This window comes from Dipodomys ordii, unplaced genomic scaffold, assembly GCF_000151885.1.
Source record: "Dipodomys ordii isolate 6190 unplaced genomic scaffold, Dord_2.0 Scaffold78, whole genome shotgun sequence".
Taxonomy (NCBI): Eukaryota; Metazoa; Chordata; class Mammalia; order Rodentia; family Heteromyidae; genus Dipodomys; species Dipodomys ordii.
In genome coordinates, this window is record NW_012267294.1 from 8078168 (window position 1) to 8092277 (window position 14110).

The following is a 14110-nucleotide window of genomic DNA, read 5'->3' on the forward strand; positions in this document are numbered from 1 at the left end:
ACAAGGCAAGCACTCTACCACTGAGCCACCTTCCCAGCCCAACTTAGTTGGTTTCTCAGACTCATAGAGAAGTGATCTGTGTTAGGATGAATTGTATCTTGACTATTATCTGATTTAGATGGCATCTTTTATTATATTATTTATGGCAATACCAGGGTGTGAACTCAGGACCTCCAGCTCTTATTTGGCTTGTTTGCTCAAGTCTGACATTCTTCCACTTGAACCACACATCTAATTCCAGGTTTTTAATTGGGGAAGTTTTTAGTCTGCCTGGATCCTCCTATCTCAGACTCCTGAGTAGCTAGGGTTACAAGGGTGAGCCATCTGTGCTGGACATAGATGATCTATTTTAGATGATAAATGAGTTTAAAGCTTGTGCTGGAACAAGTGGTATGGAATTAATATATGCTACAGTTGAAGGACTTGAATTTTGGAGGATCTGGGGTGGAATGCTGTGGTTGAAATCTTTGTCTCTTCCAGAACTCACGTCACAATTTAATCCCTAATGCAACAATATTAGGAAGGGGGAGTTTTAGGGGCTGACTAGGCCATGACTCTGAACCACTAGGGATCAGTGCTTAATAAAGGGCTTGTGGAGGCAGGTTTGCTCCTTTGGTTCCTTTTGCATATAAGGCCATAGAATTGCACACCTCCTCCAGGTGCAAAGTGTCTTTAGAAGCAGGGGGCCAACCTCAGATGTCCTGGAGTTTACTTCAACTGCATCTAGGAGTTGCCAGCCTCCACAGCTTTGAAAAATAAGTGTATAGTACTTGTAAATTACCCAGCGTTGGGGATCGGATAATTTGTTATAGCAGCAGACTGGAGTCTTAGTTATAGCTGAGTTATAGACTCTGTTATCTGTTATAGCAGCAGACTAGAGTCAAGTAACCAAATGATGCAGGTTGCATCTTATAGCCTGTGGAACATTTAATTTTAGGTTGTTGTGATTGGGGGAAAAGAAGCTTAGGTGGAGTACACTAACTTTTACCTTGCTCAGCCTGAAAATGGTAACCATCACTGCAATCCCTGATCCAATCTAAGGCAAGGGGGCCAGAACACATGGAATTATCAGTAAGAATTCCTGTGCCCCGGAAGTTCTATAGCTACTTCCTGAGGGCACAAATGTCTTAGTCATTAATATTTCTAAACATTTAGAAAGGTGCCTGGTCCTGGCATGTCTTGCTCTTTATTCATTGTCAATCAAACATTGAATGAATTGGCAGATTGCATCTGACTTTGGTTTATCTTTCAACTATGAGTCTATTCTGAGGATTCTAGACAGAATTAGATATTCAGGTTGCGATTTCAGTAACAACTAGAGTAACAAGAATGTGTTTTTTTCAATTTACTTTATTGTTGTTAGAGGTGATGTATAGAGGGGTTACATATACATGAATCAGGTAATAAATACATTTCCTTTCATACAGAGTCATCTGTTTCCTCATTCTCTCCCATTCCCTCTCTCCCATCTCCACCCTTCAGCTGTGTAGTTCATTTTCTTCAATGCCCAGTACGGTCCACTGCTGCACTTTTTTACCCTTTTACAAGATACCTTGATAAGAATATTCAAGTTGATGTACTTATTCTCAAACGTAGTTTCAGATTACATAAAATATCTTCTCTGGATACCTAATTTTTTTGGGGGGGGGTCCAGTCGTGGGGCCTGAACTCTGGGCCTGGGCGCTGTCCCTCAGCTCTTCAGCTCAAGGTTAGCGCTCTACCACTTGAGCCACAGCACCACTTCCGGCTTTTTTCTTTTTGCTTATGTGGTGCTGAGGAAGCGAACCCAGGGCCTCAAGCATGCAAGGCAAATGCTCGACCACTGAGCCACCTTCCCAGCCCTGGATACCTAAATTTTTGAGAGGGATAATCTTCTTCCCTTCTCTCCCTCCCTCCTTTCCCTCCTTCCTTCCTTCCTTCCTCCCTTCCTTCTCTCTTTCTTTCTCTATTCTTTTGGGTATTTTGATGGTAAGTTGGAGATAAGTCTCATGGATTTTCCTTCCTGAGCTGGCTTTGAACCTTGATCCTCAGATCTCAACCCACTGAGAAGCTAGGATCACAGATGTGAAGCATTGGTGCCTGGATTGGCTGTTTTGCTCCTTTTTTTTTTAGTTGACTAAAATATGAAAAAATATAATGCTCAACTCTAAAAAGAAAGACCACTGCATAGAACACCTGAAAGAGCAGTGCTTAGAGAGCAATAAAGTAGAGTCGTGTCCTCACCGCAGAAGCATCAGACTGAGTGAGGCCCAGGTGCACAATTCCCACCTCAGAGACAGAAGCATGGTGACAAGCAAGGCCATGGAGAAGGGGCTGTGTCCTCATGTAAGTGGACTGCTGAGCTCTGAGAAAGCCAAGGCTGTAGAGAAGGGGCTGTGTGTCCTCATGTAAGTGAACTGCTTAGCTCTGAGAAACAATAGCTTAGGGAAATAGGGTCCTTTCCATGAGTATAACTTAGATGTGGCTATAGAAAAAGGCAGGGCTCACTGTTAGAGGCAAGTTAAAAGGCGTTTACAGGCCCGTGAATTAACCAAAATCTGAGCGCCAGCTTCCCAGCCTCCACGTTGCATGTGTGTCTTTTAATCTGAGCTATTCTCTTTTGTAGTCACTTGGCAATGGCCTCCAGGAAGGACTCATCCATAAAGCATCTACGACAAGAGGTAAACTGCCCCTTGAACAGGTAATGCCATCTTCTTATCATCTTGAAGAGAACACTCAATGCTTACTGACCGCCCAAGGTCTCTAGAGCCAGCCACAACTGTGCCATGGAGCTGTTTTAACTGTGCTTTCCTCTCTCACCCTGCCCTCAAGCTCCCTACTCAACCGGAGGCCCATGTCTGTATCTCAGAAGGTGCCTGAAGATGTCCTGAAGTGCTGTCTTTCCATGACTACCATGAATGAATCTCAGTTCTCTGCCCTTCACCAGGTACCTATATCTGGCATATGGGAGCAAGTGGTGGGACCTAATTTGGGACCCTTGGACTTTGGGCCTGGAGTTTCAGAACCACTCAATAAATATGACTATTTCTACGTTGTTCTCAGTTTTACCTGAATGATTACTAAAGGCACAAAAAGTGCAGTACTTGGGCCAGGCACCAGTGGTTCAGGCTTGTAATCTTAGCTATTCTGGAGGCTAAAAACTGAGAATTGAGGTTTGAAACCAGCCCAAGCAGGAAAGTCCATGAGATTCTTATCTCCAATTAACGAGCAAAAAGCCACAAAATGGAAGTATGGCTCAAGTGGTAGAGTATCAGCCTTGAGCGAAAAGGCTTAGCAAGAGCTCAAGGCCTTGAGTTTAAGCCCCAGTACCATGTATGTGGGTGTGTGGTGAGTGTGCACACACACACAGAATCTCTAAGTCATTATGAGATTCATCAATCATTTGTTCATTCATTCACTCACCAAACTAATTTGGTGAAGTACAACATCCGATACATAAGTTGGAAGATGAAGAAGTAGATACAGTAGTACAGCTTACATAAACTATAGTCCCATAAGGAAGATGAACACCGAACAATTATAAATATAAACAAGACACTGGCTGCAAAATGGCCAATACCAGTGACAAAGTAAGGTATTGCCCTGGTTTTAAGCAGTAAGGAAACAGTCAGCAAAGATCTTAACACTTTAACTTAAATCCAAAGGATAAAGGAGTATTTGGTAATGGAAAAGGGAAGGGAAGAGAATTTCAGATGGAGGAAATGGCTTATTCTTACAATCCCATCTTGAGTTGATTTAGGGTTAAGTGCTTAATTTTAGAGCTGGAAAAGCAGTGGGCTTGCTCAGCTTATTCAAGGGACATTGTTTGACAAAGAGTTTAGCCAGGAACTTGAGGCTTATTACTGATATAGCAGAGCACACAATTCTCACTAAGATAAGTAATTAAGAGAATTCTTTCCTAATTAAAACAGTAGGCCAGTAATCCTAGCTAAGGAGTCTGAGATCTGAGGCTCACAATTTGAAGCATCAGGACAGGAAAGTCTGTGAGTCTTTAATCTCCAATTACACAGCAAAGAGACACACTTGAAGTTTTTGTTCAAGTTGTAGAGCACCAGCCTTAAGTGGAGAAAGGTAAGGGCAGGGGTGTAGGCCTTAAGTTTAAGCCTCTGTACTAGTGGGTACACCACACCAACACACAAAGCAAAACAAACTGGTAGCCAAGCCAGTGAGTATCAGTCCATCCACAGAGGAACACTGAGGTAGCAGCTGTCAGTTCACAGCCGTTTCAAAGCATCCAGCCCCATAATCGACTCAGGCAGGAGGAGGGTGGAACGTTGTGGAGGAGGAGCTTTGTCTCTAATAGCCAAGCTGCTAAAAGCAGCTGCCTGTGACATTTCGGTCAGCCACCTCCCTCCTTCTGTATGAGACACACATCAGATCTTGTGGCTCATGATCTCCTTTGAGGAGTGGTGTGATGCTGTTCATTAACTGGCAGTGACAATATTGAGACCCCATTGAAGCAGATGCAAGGTGGCTGGTCTCTTTGTTTGATAGAGAGTGATAAAGTACAGGATACCAGAAAGGGCCTGTCGTTTCCAGAACCACATCAGAAATAAAAGGTCACTGCTGGCCATGACCTTTCCAGCTTGTATTCCCTTTCCTTTGGAAGACACTATAAGCTAACTCTTGGAGACCACAGGAAAGCACCTCTTGCTACCAGCCAAGTGGCTGAGGTGTAGGGAGGGCCTAATCTTTACCTTCTAATGCTGTGTTTACTTCCTCAGTTAAAGTAGAAAATGTATTATTTATAGGGCAACAACAGATGAAAGCCCTTAGGTTTTCCTTCTTTGACTCAAGAACACAGATATCTATTTGACAGAGATGTTAGGAAATGAAAGGACATGGCGTCAAACTTCTGTAATTCCTTACATGCTAGTCATTTAAAATATATTACTTTAAGCCAGATACTGGTGACTCACACTATAATCCTAGTTACTCTGAAGATGTGAGGATTCCAGTTCAAAGCCAGCTGGGGCAGAAAAGTGAGACTTTTAAAAAGCAAAAAAGCCAGGGGTGAAGTGTGGCTCAGATGGTGGAGCACCCAGCCTTGCATCGACAGTGCCCAGGCCAAGTTCCAGCCCCAGTACTGGCACAAAACAAACAAAAAAACAAGATATCCCCACAAACACTCCTCTCCCCTGAAAAAACCCACTAAAGACCAGTCTGGGATACACAGAAAAGCCTTGTCTGACAAAATCATAAAACAACAAAGCTGAAATGTCAATCAAACAACCAAAAGCTCCTATAGAAAGTCAATTTTAATTTTTACTTCTTGTATTTAGTCTATGGACACCAGGAAAGATAATAGCATTAAGTAAAAAAGGGAGTATGTTAGAGAGAAAGGGATTTTTAAAGTCAGCATTGTAAAATTGTATTTAGAGGTTTTATTTCAAATGAGCTGTTTTGAAGATAATTCCACAGGATATGGATAGCTTAATTTTTTTTCTCATGGTGACTGTTAAGTCAAAAATAGGAAGAGGGGCTGGGAAGGTGGCTCAGTGGTAGAGCGCTTGCCTTGCATGCCTGAGGCCCTGGGTTCGATTCCTCAGCACCACATAAAGCAAAAAACAAAAAGCTGGAAGTAGCACTGTGGCTCAAGTGGTCGCGCTAGCCTTGAGCTGAAGAGCTGAGGGCCAGCGCCCAGGCCCAGAGTTCAGGCCCCACGACCGGACCCCCTCCCCAAAAATAGGAAGAAATGCTATACTGATAGGCTATTTGAAATACTGCTTTTCTCTTTATTACAATTTTAAGCTCTTTTTAGAGTTAGAACAGTTGCCAGTCACTGAATTATAAAGAGGAAGAAAGATGAGCATTTTAATAAGAATTAAAAATTTCAATTGTTATTTGGATTCAAAGCACTATCTAGGTGGCCTTTGATCAATTTGAACTTTCTTATCTGTAAAGAGAGCTGCATTGAAGTATTTCAAACCCACCCTCCAGCTTAAATGTTCTATGATTTGACTGACAAATTGTCCTCCTTTTCATCTTTGTTGTGGGTAGAATGTTTAATATTTTCCAATTTTTATTTTTTTAAATCACAAGCTGGGAGCACTGATGCCTGTAATACTAGGTACTCAGGAGGCTGAGATTTGAGAACTGCAGTTTGAAGACAAACCAAGCAGAAAAGTCCATGAGACTTATCTCAAATTAACTGGCAAAAAGCCAGAAGTAGAGCTATGTCTAAATGGCAGAGTACCAGCCTTGAGTGAAAAAGCTCAGGGACAGTGTGTAGGCCCTGAGTTCAAGCCCTAGGACCAGCACCACACACACACACACACACACGCAGAGAGAGAGAAAAAAAGCAAACTAAAGATGTGCACTCACACTTGTAATACTGCACTCACACTTGTAATACTAGCTACTCAGGAGCCTGAGATCTGAGGATTGTGATTCGAAGAAAACTCAGGCAGAAAAGTCCATGAGACTCTTATGTCCAACTAACTAACAAGCCAGAAATAGAGCTTTGTCTCAAGAGGTAGAACACCAGCCTTGAGCAGAAAAGCTCAAGGACAGTGCCCAGGTTCAAGCCCCAGGATTGACCTAACACAACCAAAAAAACAAAACCCTTGAGGTAAGGTACCTCATAATTTAGACACATGCTTGTCAATATGTATGCTTACTTATCGAGACAGGTTTCTGTCCTGTAGCCTAAGCTGATCTGCCTCAGTTCACACATGTTTAGTTATAGCAAATGTTTGTTGCCTATATTGATAATTTGTGTTTTGAGGGGGAAGGGTAAGTGCCAATTCTTTTCCTTTGTCTTATTTTATTTTGGTGCTGAGGATCAAACCCAGGACTTTGTGTGCATGGTATGCAAGTGTTATACCGCTGGCTATGCCCTGGTCCTATACACATCCCTATTTTCTTTTTTCTGGAAGTTCAGTCGTGGGGCCTGAACTCTGGGCCTGGGCGCTGTCCTTCAGCTCTTCAGCTCAAGGCTAGCGCTCTACCACTTGAGCTACAGCGCCACTTCTGGCTTTTTTCTTTTTTGCTTATGTGGTGCTGAGGAATTGAACCCAGGGCCTCAGGCATGCAAGGCAAGCGCTCTACCACTGAGCCACCTTCCCAGCCCACACATCCCTATTTTCATAGTTGCTATATACACATCCCTATTTTCATGGTCTTGCTATGGAGCAGAGGTGGGCCTCCAACTCTTCTCTCCATCCTCCTGCCTCTGCTAAGATTAGGGAGATGTACACCATGTTCAGCAAGGTCAAAACCTCTGTAACCCTTTGATTATGAAATTATCAATGTCCTTTCTGACTTTATATATTTTTAGGGATTTTAATGGGAACCAGCCTTCCTTTCCTTCCTTTTTTACTTCCTTATTTCTTGGTTAGCATATTTTAGTGTTGTTATGTCATTGCCATTAATTTCATGTACCAGCATCAACAAAAAGAGGGAGAGGTCTAGGGAGAAGTAACGTCTGAGTCAGGGGAAAACCTATTTGTTACTTTGTTAGGCTTTTATTATTCTCCCTTCACACATTTTAAAATTAGTATTAGTTAGCAGTGTAGGGGAGTTTTATTTTGATGTGTGCAAATATGTATGCAGTATATCTGATCAGACTCACTCCTCCTCTACTCTTCCCATGAAACCAACCTATTACACTTTATTACATTGTGATGAAGAAGGCAGTTTAATCTACATAATTACATTTTCTAGGTAAGCTGGTATTGACAAATATTTGTTTGAAAGTTGATAAAAGGAGGTATGTGGCATTTGCCTGTAATCCCAGCATTCTGGAGGCTGGGGCAGGAGGATCTAGAGTTTCCAGTCAGCCTAGGCTACAATAAGAAGAGGGAGGGGGAGAGGTACAAAAAGGGGGAGGGGGAAAAGGGAGAGAGAGGAAAAGAGGGGAAAAGGGAGGGGAGAGGGCAGAGGAGAGGGAGAAAGGCTGAGAACAAGGAAGGAGAGAAGGAAACAAAAAGCAGATTTCAAATGAACACCTCCCTTCCCCCTCTGTTCCTCTTCTGTAAAGCTACAATCAAAAGCTTACACAAAGTGCAAAATTCCTTTAGGGTGCTTTTCTCTTAGCTTACACCAAGTACAAAGTCCCTTTAGGCTTCCTTTAGGGATTAAGGCAAACTACACAGCTACCTGCTGTGTACTCAGTTCAAGCTGTGGGGACTAGCAGGGATCTAAAACTTGACAGCTTTCTGGAGTCAAAATAATGATGAGAAAATCTTGGAATTTGAGTTATTTTTGTTGGGGAGGTGAGGATGGAATTGTGGAATTTATTGCTGCAGATCCTTTAGAGATGGCCAGAAAAATGAAGAGCAAGCCCATATAAACTGTCTAGAGTGCCTGAGAGAGGATACACTAAGCATCACCATCATAATGCTGGCACTGAACACTCTGTAGTAATCAACAAATATTTATTAGCAATAACAGACCTAATTTCAATAGAAATCAGTGTGTGTCTTTACCAGGAGATGAAGCAGGCCAATTTGTACAAAATTTATAGCAATACAGTGTGTGTGTGTGTGTGGTGTGCAGTTGCCGGGGCTTGAACTCAAGGCTGGCTTCAAATTGTGATCCTCAGATCTCAATCCCCTGAGTAGCTGGGATTACAGACAAGAAACATTGGTTGGGCTGGGAAGGTGGCTCAGTGGTACAGTGCTTGCCTTTGCATGCATGAGGCCCTGGGTTCGATTCCTCAGCACCACATATGCAAAAAAAAAAAAGCTGGAAGTGGTACTATGGCTCAAGTGGTAGAGTGCTAGCCTTGAGCTGAAGGGCTGAGGGACAGCGTCCAGGCCCAGAGTTCAGGCCCCACAATCAGACCAAAAAAAAAAAAAATATTGGTTGGGCTGAAACCATGTCTTAATAAATGGACAGAAAAGAACTCATTCATTTTGGCTGTGAAGTCTGGGGCTGAAGGCTATCTAGTTCAGAAGTTTCACAGTGGCCATTTCAGCCACCATGACCTTGTTGACGAATGGAACTCTGGGTCTAGGATAGAGAAAACTGTGGATGAAATTGTAAGGAAGTTATACTTAAACTCGGGTCTTGATCTGCCAGTGAGGAGGCTGTCCAACACAAAACTTCTATAATTCTTGCTCTGAGGTCTGAGCTTTCCCTTGGCCATTCACCAGTCACCATAAGCATCAGGAGGACTTAGGGGGCAAGCACTGGGCCTCACCTCTTTCAAACACTGCAGCAGAGACAAGGCTACTGCCTCCTTCCTCTACCAGCCTGGCATTCCTCACTTTTTGTTTTTTGGTGCTGGTCCTGGGGCTTAAACTCGAGCACTGTCCCTGAGCACTTTTGCTCAACACTAGCACTCTACTACTTGAGCCACAGCTCCATTTCTAGCTTTTGAGTGGTTCAATGGATATTGAGTCTCACAGATTTTCCTACTTGGTCTGGCTTCAGATTGTAATCCTCAGATCTCAGCCCCCGAGTGCCTAGAATTATAGGTGTGAGCCATCTGTGCCTGGCTCCATTCCTCACTTTGTAACTCCAACACAATTTTCTGTTATTGTCTGTGTCTCCTTTATTGGTTAAAATCCAAGGATGAGAGCTGGGTGCTGTGGCTCAGGTCTGTAATCCTAGCCTTTCAGCAAGTTGAAATGGAAGATTAAGATTTGAAGCCAGGCCAGGAAGACAAATCCAAGATAAAGTACTCTTACCTCCAACTAACCAAAAAAAAAAAGCAAAAAAAAAAAAAAAACCAAAACACCAGAAAACTGGAAGTGGCTCTGGCTCATGTGGTAGAATGTTTTCCTTGAGCTGAAGAGCTCAGGGACAGTGCCCAGGCCCAGAGTTCAAGGCTGAAGACGGACAAAAAAAAAAAGAAAAAGAAAAGCGGTAAGTGGAGCTCTGGCTCAAATAGTAGAGTGCTAGCCTTGCGCAAAAACAGCTTAGGTACAGCACCTAGGCCCTAAGTTCAAGTTCCAAGACCAGTGTAAATGTGTGAGCATGTGTGAGCATGCATGTGCACACATGCGCTCACACACACACACACACACACACACACACACACACACACACACATAGAGACAGAGACAGAGGCATATCCAGAAGTGCTATCTCCCAACCATTCTGTGTCAAGTTTTTCTTTTTTTTGGGGTCTGGTCATGGGGCCTGAACTCTGGGCCTGGGTGCTGTCCCTCAGCTCTTCAGCTCAAGGCTAGCGCTCTACCACTTGAGCCACAGCGCCACTTCCGGCTTTTTTCTTTTTGCTTATGTAGTGCTGAGGAACTGAACCCAGGGCCTCAGGGATGCAAGGCAAGCGCTCTACCACTGAGCCACCTTCCCAGCCCTGTGTCAAGTTTTTCTGTGGGAAGAATCTCTTTGAAAGGACAGATAATGACATCTACTTATTTTATAGGGAAATCTTTTCACCTTATCTCTACAGGTGAATGACCTTATTACATGCTCACAAGAAGGTAATCATATCAGAGTACAATAACTGGCTTAACATTTGGCCCTAGAATTTGTGCAAAAGGTAAGACAGGAGGAGCAGGTGCTCCTAGCTACTCCAGAGCCTACGATCTGAGAATCATGGTTGGAAGCCAGCCTGGGCAGAAAAGCCAGTGAAACTCTTAATTCTAATTAACCATCAACAAGCTAGAAAGTGGCTCATGTGGTAGAATGCTAGCCTGTAGCAAAAAACAAAACAAAACAAAAAAACAAAAAAAAACAAAAAACCCAAAAACAAAACAAAACAAATAGCCCCAGGACTGGCAAATAAATAATAAAGTCATTTTTGGACTATCAGTAAACAAACATAAATTTCCCATGCTATTTAAAATTCATAGTATATGTAATATAATTCCTTGAAGAAACATGTTTATAAAAACATCAAACAAAAATCTAAAAGCAAAACAAAACCTCCTATAAGACTCAGAGAAGCAGGAAAACAAGTTTTTGGCAACCCAAATCATTAAACACATTGATACAAAAAACATAGCTACAAAGAGTAAAATTCCTCACGTGAAGAAATTTTTATTGCAAGGAATTTGTTTTTCTATCAAACTGTCTGGGCCAAATTATGTCATGCTAACAGGGTGCTAGTAAGGAAACTGATTAGGGTGCTGAAGTGGTGTATGCTAGAGATAAAAGCAGGGCCAAATACAGCAGGAAGAGCTGAGGAGAGACTGGGAGAGGTCAGGGAAGGGCCTACTTGCATCTCACCATCTCGATTAATCTTTTTTAAAAAAAATGATGAGTTCTCTGCAGATCCAGATTTAGACTCTGGGAAGTAGACGGACTATAGTTGACGTATAAGATGAAAATTAGATGATGCTCTAAATGGGAGGGTTCTTAATGTTAATTTTCTTCTGAGGCAGTGTCTGTACAGTCCAGGCTGACCTCAAACAGTCTTCCTATCTCAATTGCAGGTGTGAATCACCATCTCCCCACTCAAACAGAAAAAATGTTTTCAGGGTTGACATTATTTCCTTTACTCTAGGTGTTTGCTTAGCAAGAATTTTTTTCATAACTTTTGTAAAAAAAATTCCTTGCTTATTATAAATTTCAAGTAGTATTTTCACTTAATTGTGACTAAAAAGATTCATTAAGTGAAATGGGAATAACAATTTCCTATATTACATAAAAAATGAGGGAACTGAGGAAATATATGTTAAGTGGTTCCAACTAGCTGAAGAAAACACATTGTAATCTTGTGTGTGTACTCGACAGAGCTTGAATTTAGGGTTTGTGAGCTGTCTCTAGAGCTTTTCTGCTCAAGGTTAGAGATCGCTCACTTAAGCCACACCTCCATGTCTGGCTTTTTTTGGTGGCTAACTGGAGATAAGATTTTCATGAGCTTTCCTGTCTGTGCTGGATTCAAACCTTGATCCTCAGATCTGACTCCTGAGCAGCTAGCATTACAGGTATGAACTACCAGCACCCAGTTACTTGATTTTTGTTCTTTCCAGATAAAGCAATGAAGCAACTTACTCAACTTGAAGACTACTTATTGTTATTGGAATTTTCAATTTTGAACTTTTATCTTGCCACTAATCTTTCCCCTTGCATCCCTTCCATTTGGCAGCACGGGGCTTGAACTCAGGGCTTGTTAGGGCAGGTGTACTACCACTTGAGTTACACTTCTGAATCTTTTTGCTCTTGGTTATTTTTTTGAAGTTTCTTTCGTCCCAGCAGCTTCCTGAGTAGCTGGGATGGCAGATGCATACCATCATGTGCAGGTTTTTATTGGTTGAGGTGGGAGTCTTCTGCCTAGGTTGAACTCAAACCCAATCCTCCTGATCTGTCTGCCAAGTACTAGGATTACAAGTATGAGCCATTGCTCCCAGTGTTTGTTTTATTTCAAGAATGTTTTTATTAGCATATAAAGGCGGGGTTCCATTTTGGCAACCGAATTGGAGTCCCAGACCAAAAAAAACCCCAAACTGTTATTTTTTTTTGGTCATGGGGCTTGAACTCTATTTCTGGGCTCTGTCTTTCAAGGCTAGTGCTTTACCACTTGAGCCACAGTGCCACTCCTGCCTTTCAGAAATTCTTTTAGCTTCTCTGGGCTTGGTTTCCAATTGTGTAAAATATGGAGGGTGTCTCTATCCTCTTCTCAGTCTTAAGTTGCTGGTCCTATGCCTTTTAGTTTATTTCTTCAATGTCTCATAGCTCACATCACAAAGAAAATTTGGCAGAACAACAAGGATTTTTACCTGAAATCGCAGGCTCTAGTTCCATTCCAGGGCAATAAAGAAATTGAGATCTGAAATATCAATTTTATTACTATAATATTCCTATGAGGTAGATTGTGTGTGTGTGTGTGTGTGTGTGTGCTGGTACTGGAACTTGAACTAAGAGCCTCATGCACTTAAGACTGGTGTTTTATCAATTGAGCCACAGCTCCATTTCTGGCTTTTTGCTGGTTAATTGGACTTTTCTGCTTGGGCTGACTTCGAACTTCAATAATCAGATCTCAGCCTCTACTGTAGAGAGGACATATTAGAGCATTGTCCGGGAATTACCAGCAAATACTATTTCATTTGATTATTACAACAGCTCAGGCTTGTCAATTTATCTTTAGTTTACTTTGAGAGGGAAATTCAGCAAATTGCTCAGATAGTAGCTCTGAAACCAAGTTTTATTATGACTTTATTATGCAGATCAGGTTGGCTGGTTCTGAACTTTCAAACCAAATTGCTGGGATTATAGGTGAGCACTAGGTCTTCTGATCTCAGAGCCTATCAGGGGTAGGTTTTGTTGGGTCTGAGGTGGCTATAATTTTGGTAGCTGTCTTCCATAAAAAAAAAAAAAAACAAAGATGCAGCTGGGTCCTGGTGGCTCACACCTGTAATCCTAGCTACCCAGGAGGCTAAGATCTGAGGATCACTGTTTAAGGCCAGCCTGGGCAGAAGAGTCCCCATAAGACTCTTACCTCCAACTAACCACTCAAAAATGAGAAGTGGTGCTGTGGCTCAAAGTGGTAGAGCGCAGTCTTGAGCAAAAGAGCTCAGGGATAGCACTCAGGCCCTGCGTTCAAGCCCCATGCCCAACAACAACAGGAATAAAAGAGAATACTTGTGAATACATGGTCAAGCCCCTGCTCGGAGGTGGGGCTTAGAATCCTCCTGTTTAAGTGAGAAGGCTTTTAGGGTTATGATCTGGTTTACTTTTTGTTTTTTGCTTGGTGCTAAGGGATCAAATTTAGGGCTTGCTAGACAAGTGTCTCATGGAACTACTTTTGTAGCTCCAAAGGTGGACATGCAAGATTTAAAAAACAAGCCAAGCACGCCTGTAATCTTACTAAATAAACATGGAGATCTGGAAGATCACAGTTTGCAGCTAGCCTGGCATGAAGGGTCCCTGAGACTGGCTCTTCAAAAAGCCCAGGGAAAGCAGGGCTTTGTGGCTGCAGAGGCAGAGGCCCAGCGGAGGGAGAGAGAGGCCTAAGTTAACTGCCAGAGAAAGAGAAACACAAGGCCTGGAGTTGAAGCTCCACGTGTACTCTCGTGTTAGACACAGTGCCTGCTCCGGGGTCGGAACTGGGGAGAGCTTCACCTCAGAACCAGGGTGCAGAACGCTCAGAACCCGGGTGGGGTGAGCTCAGAACCGGTGATAGGGCTGCGTGGGCCGCCATTACCTGTGGAGGTCGCGGGCCGGTGGCCTCCCAGCTATGAGCCGGCAGTGCCCT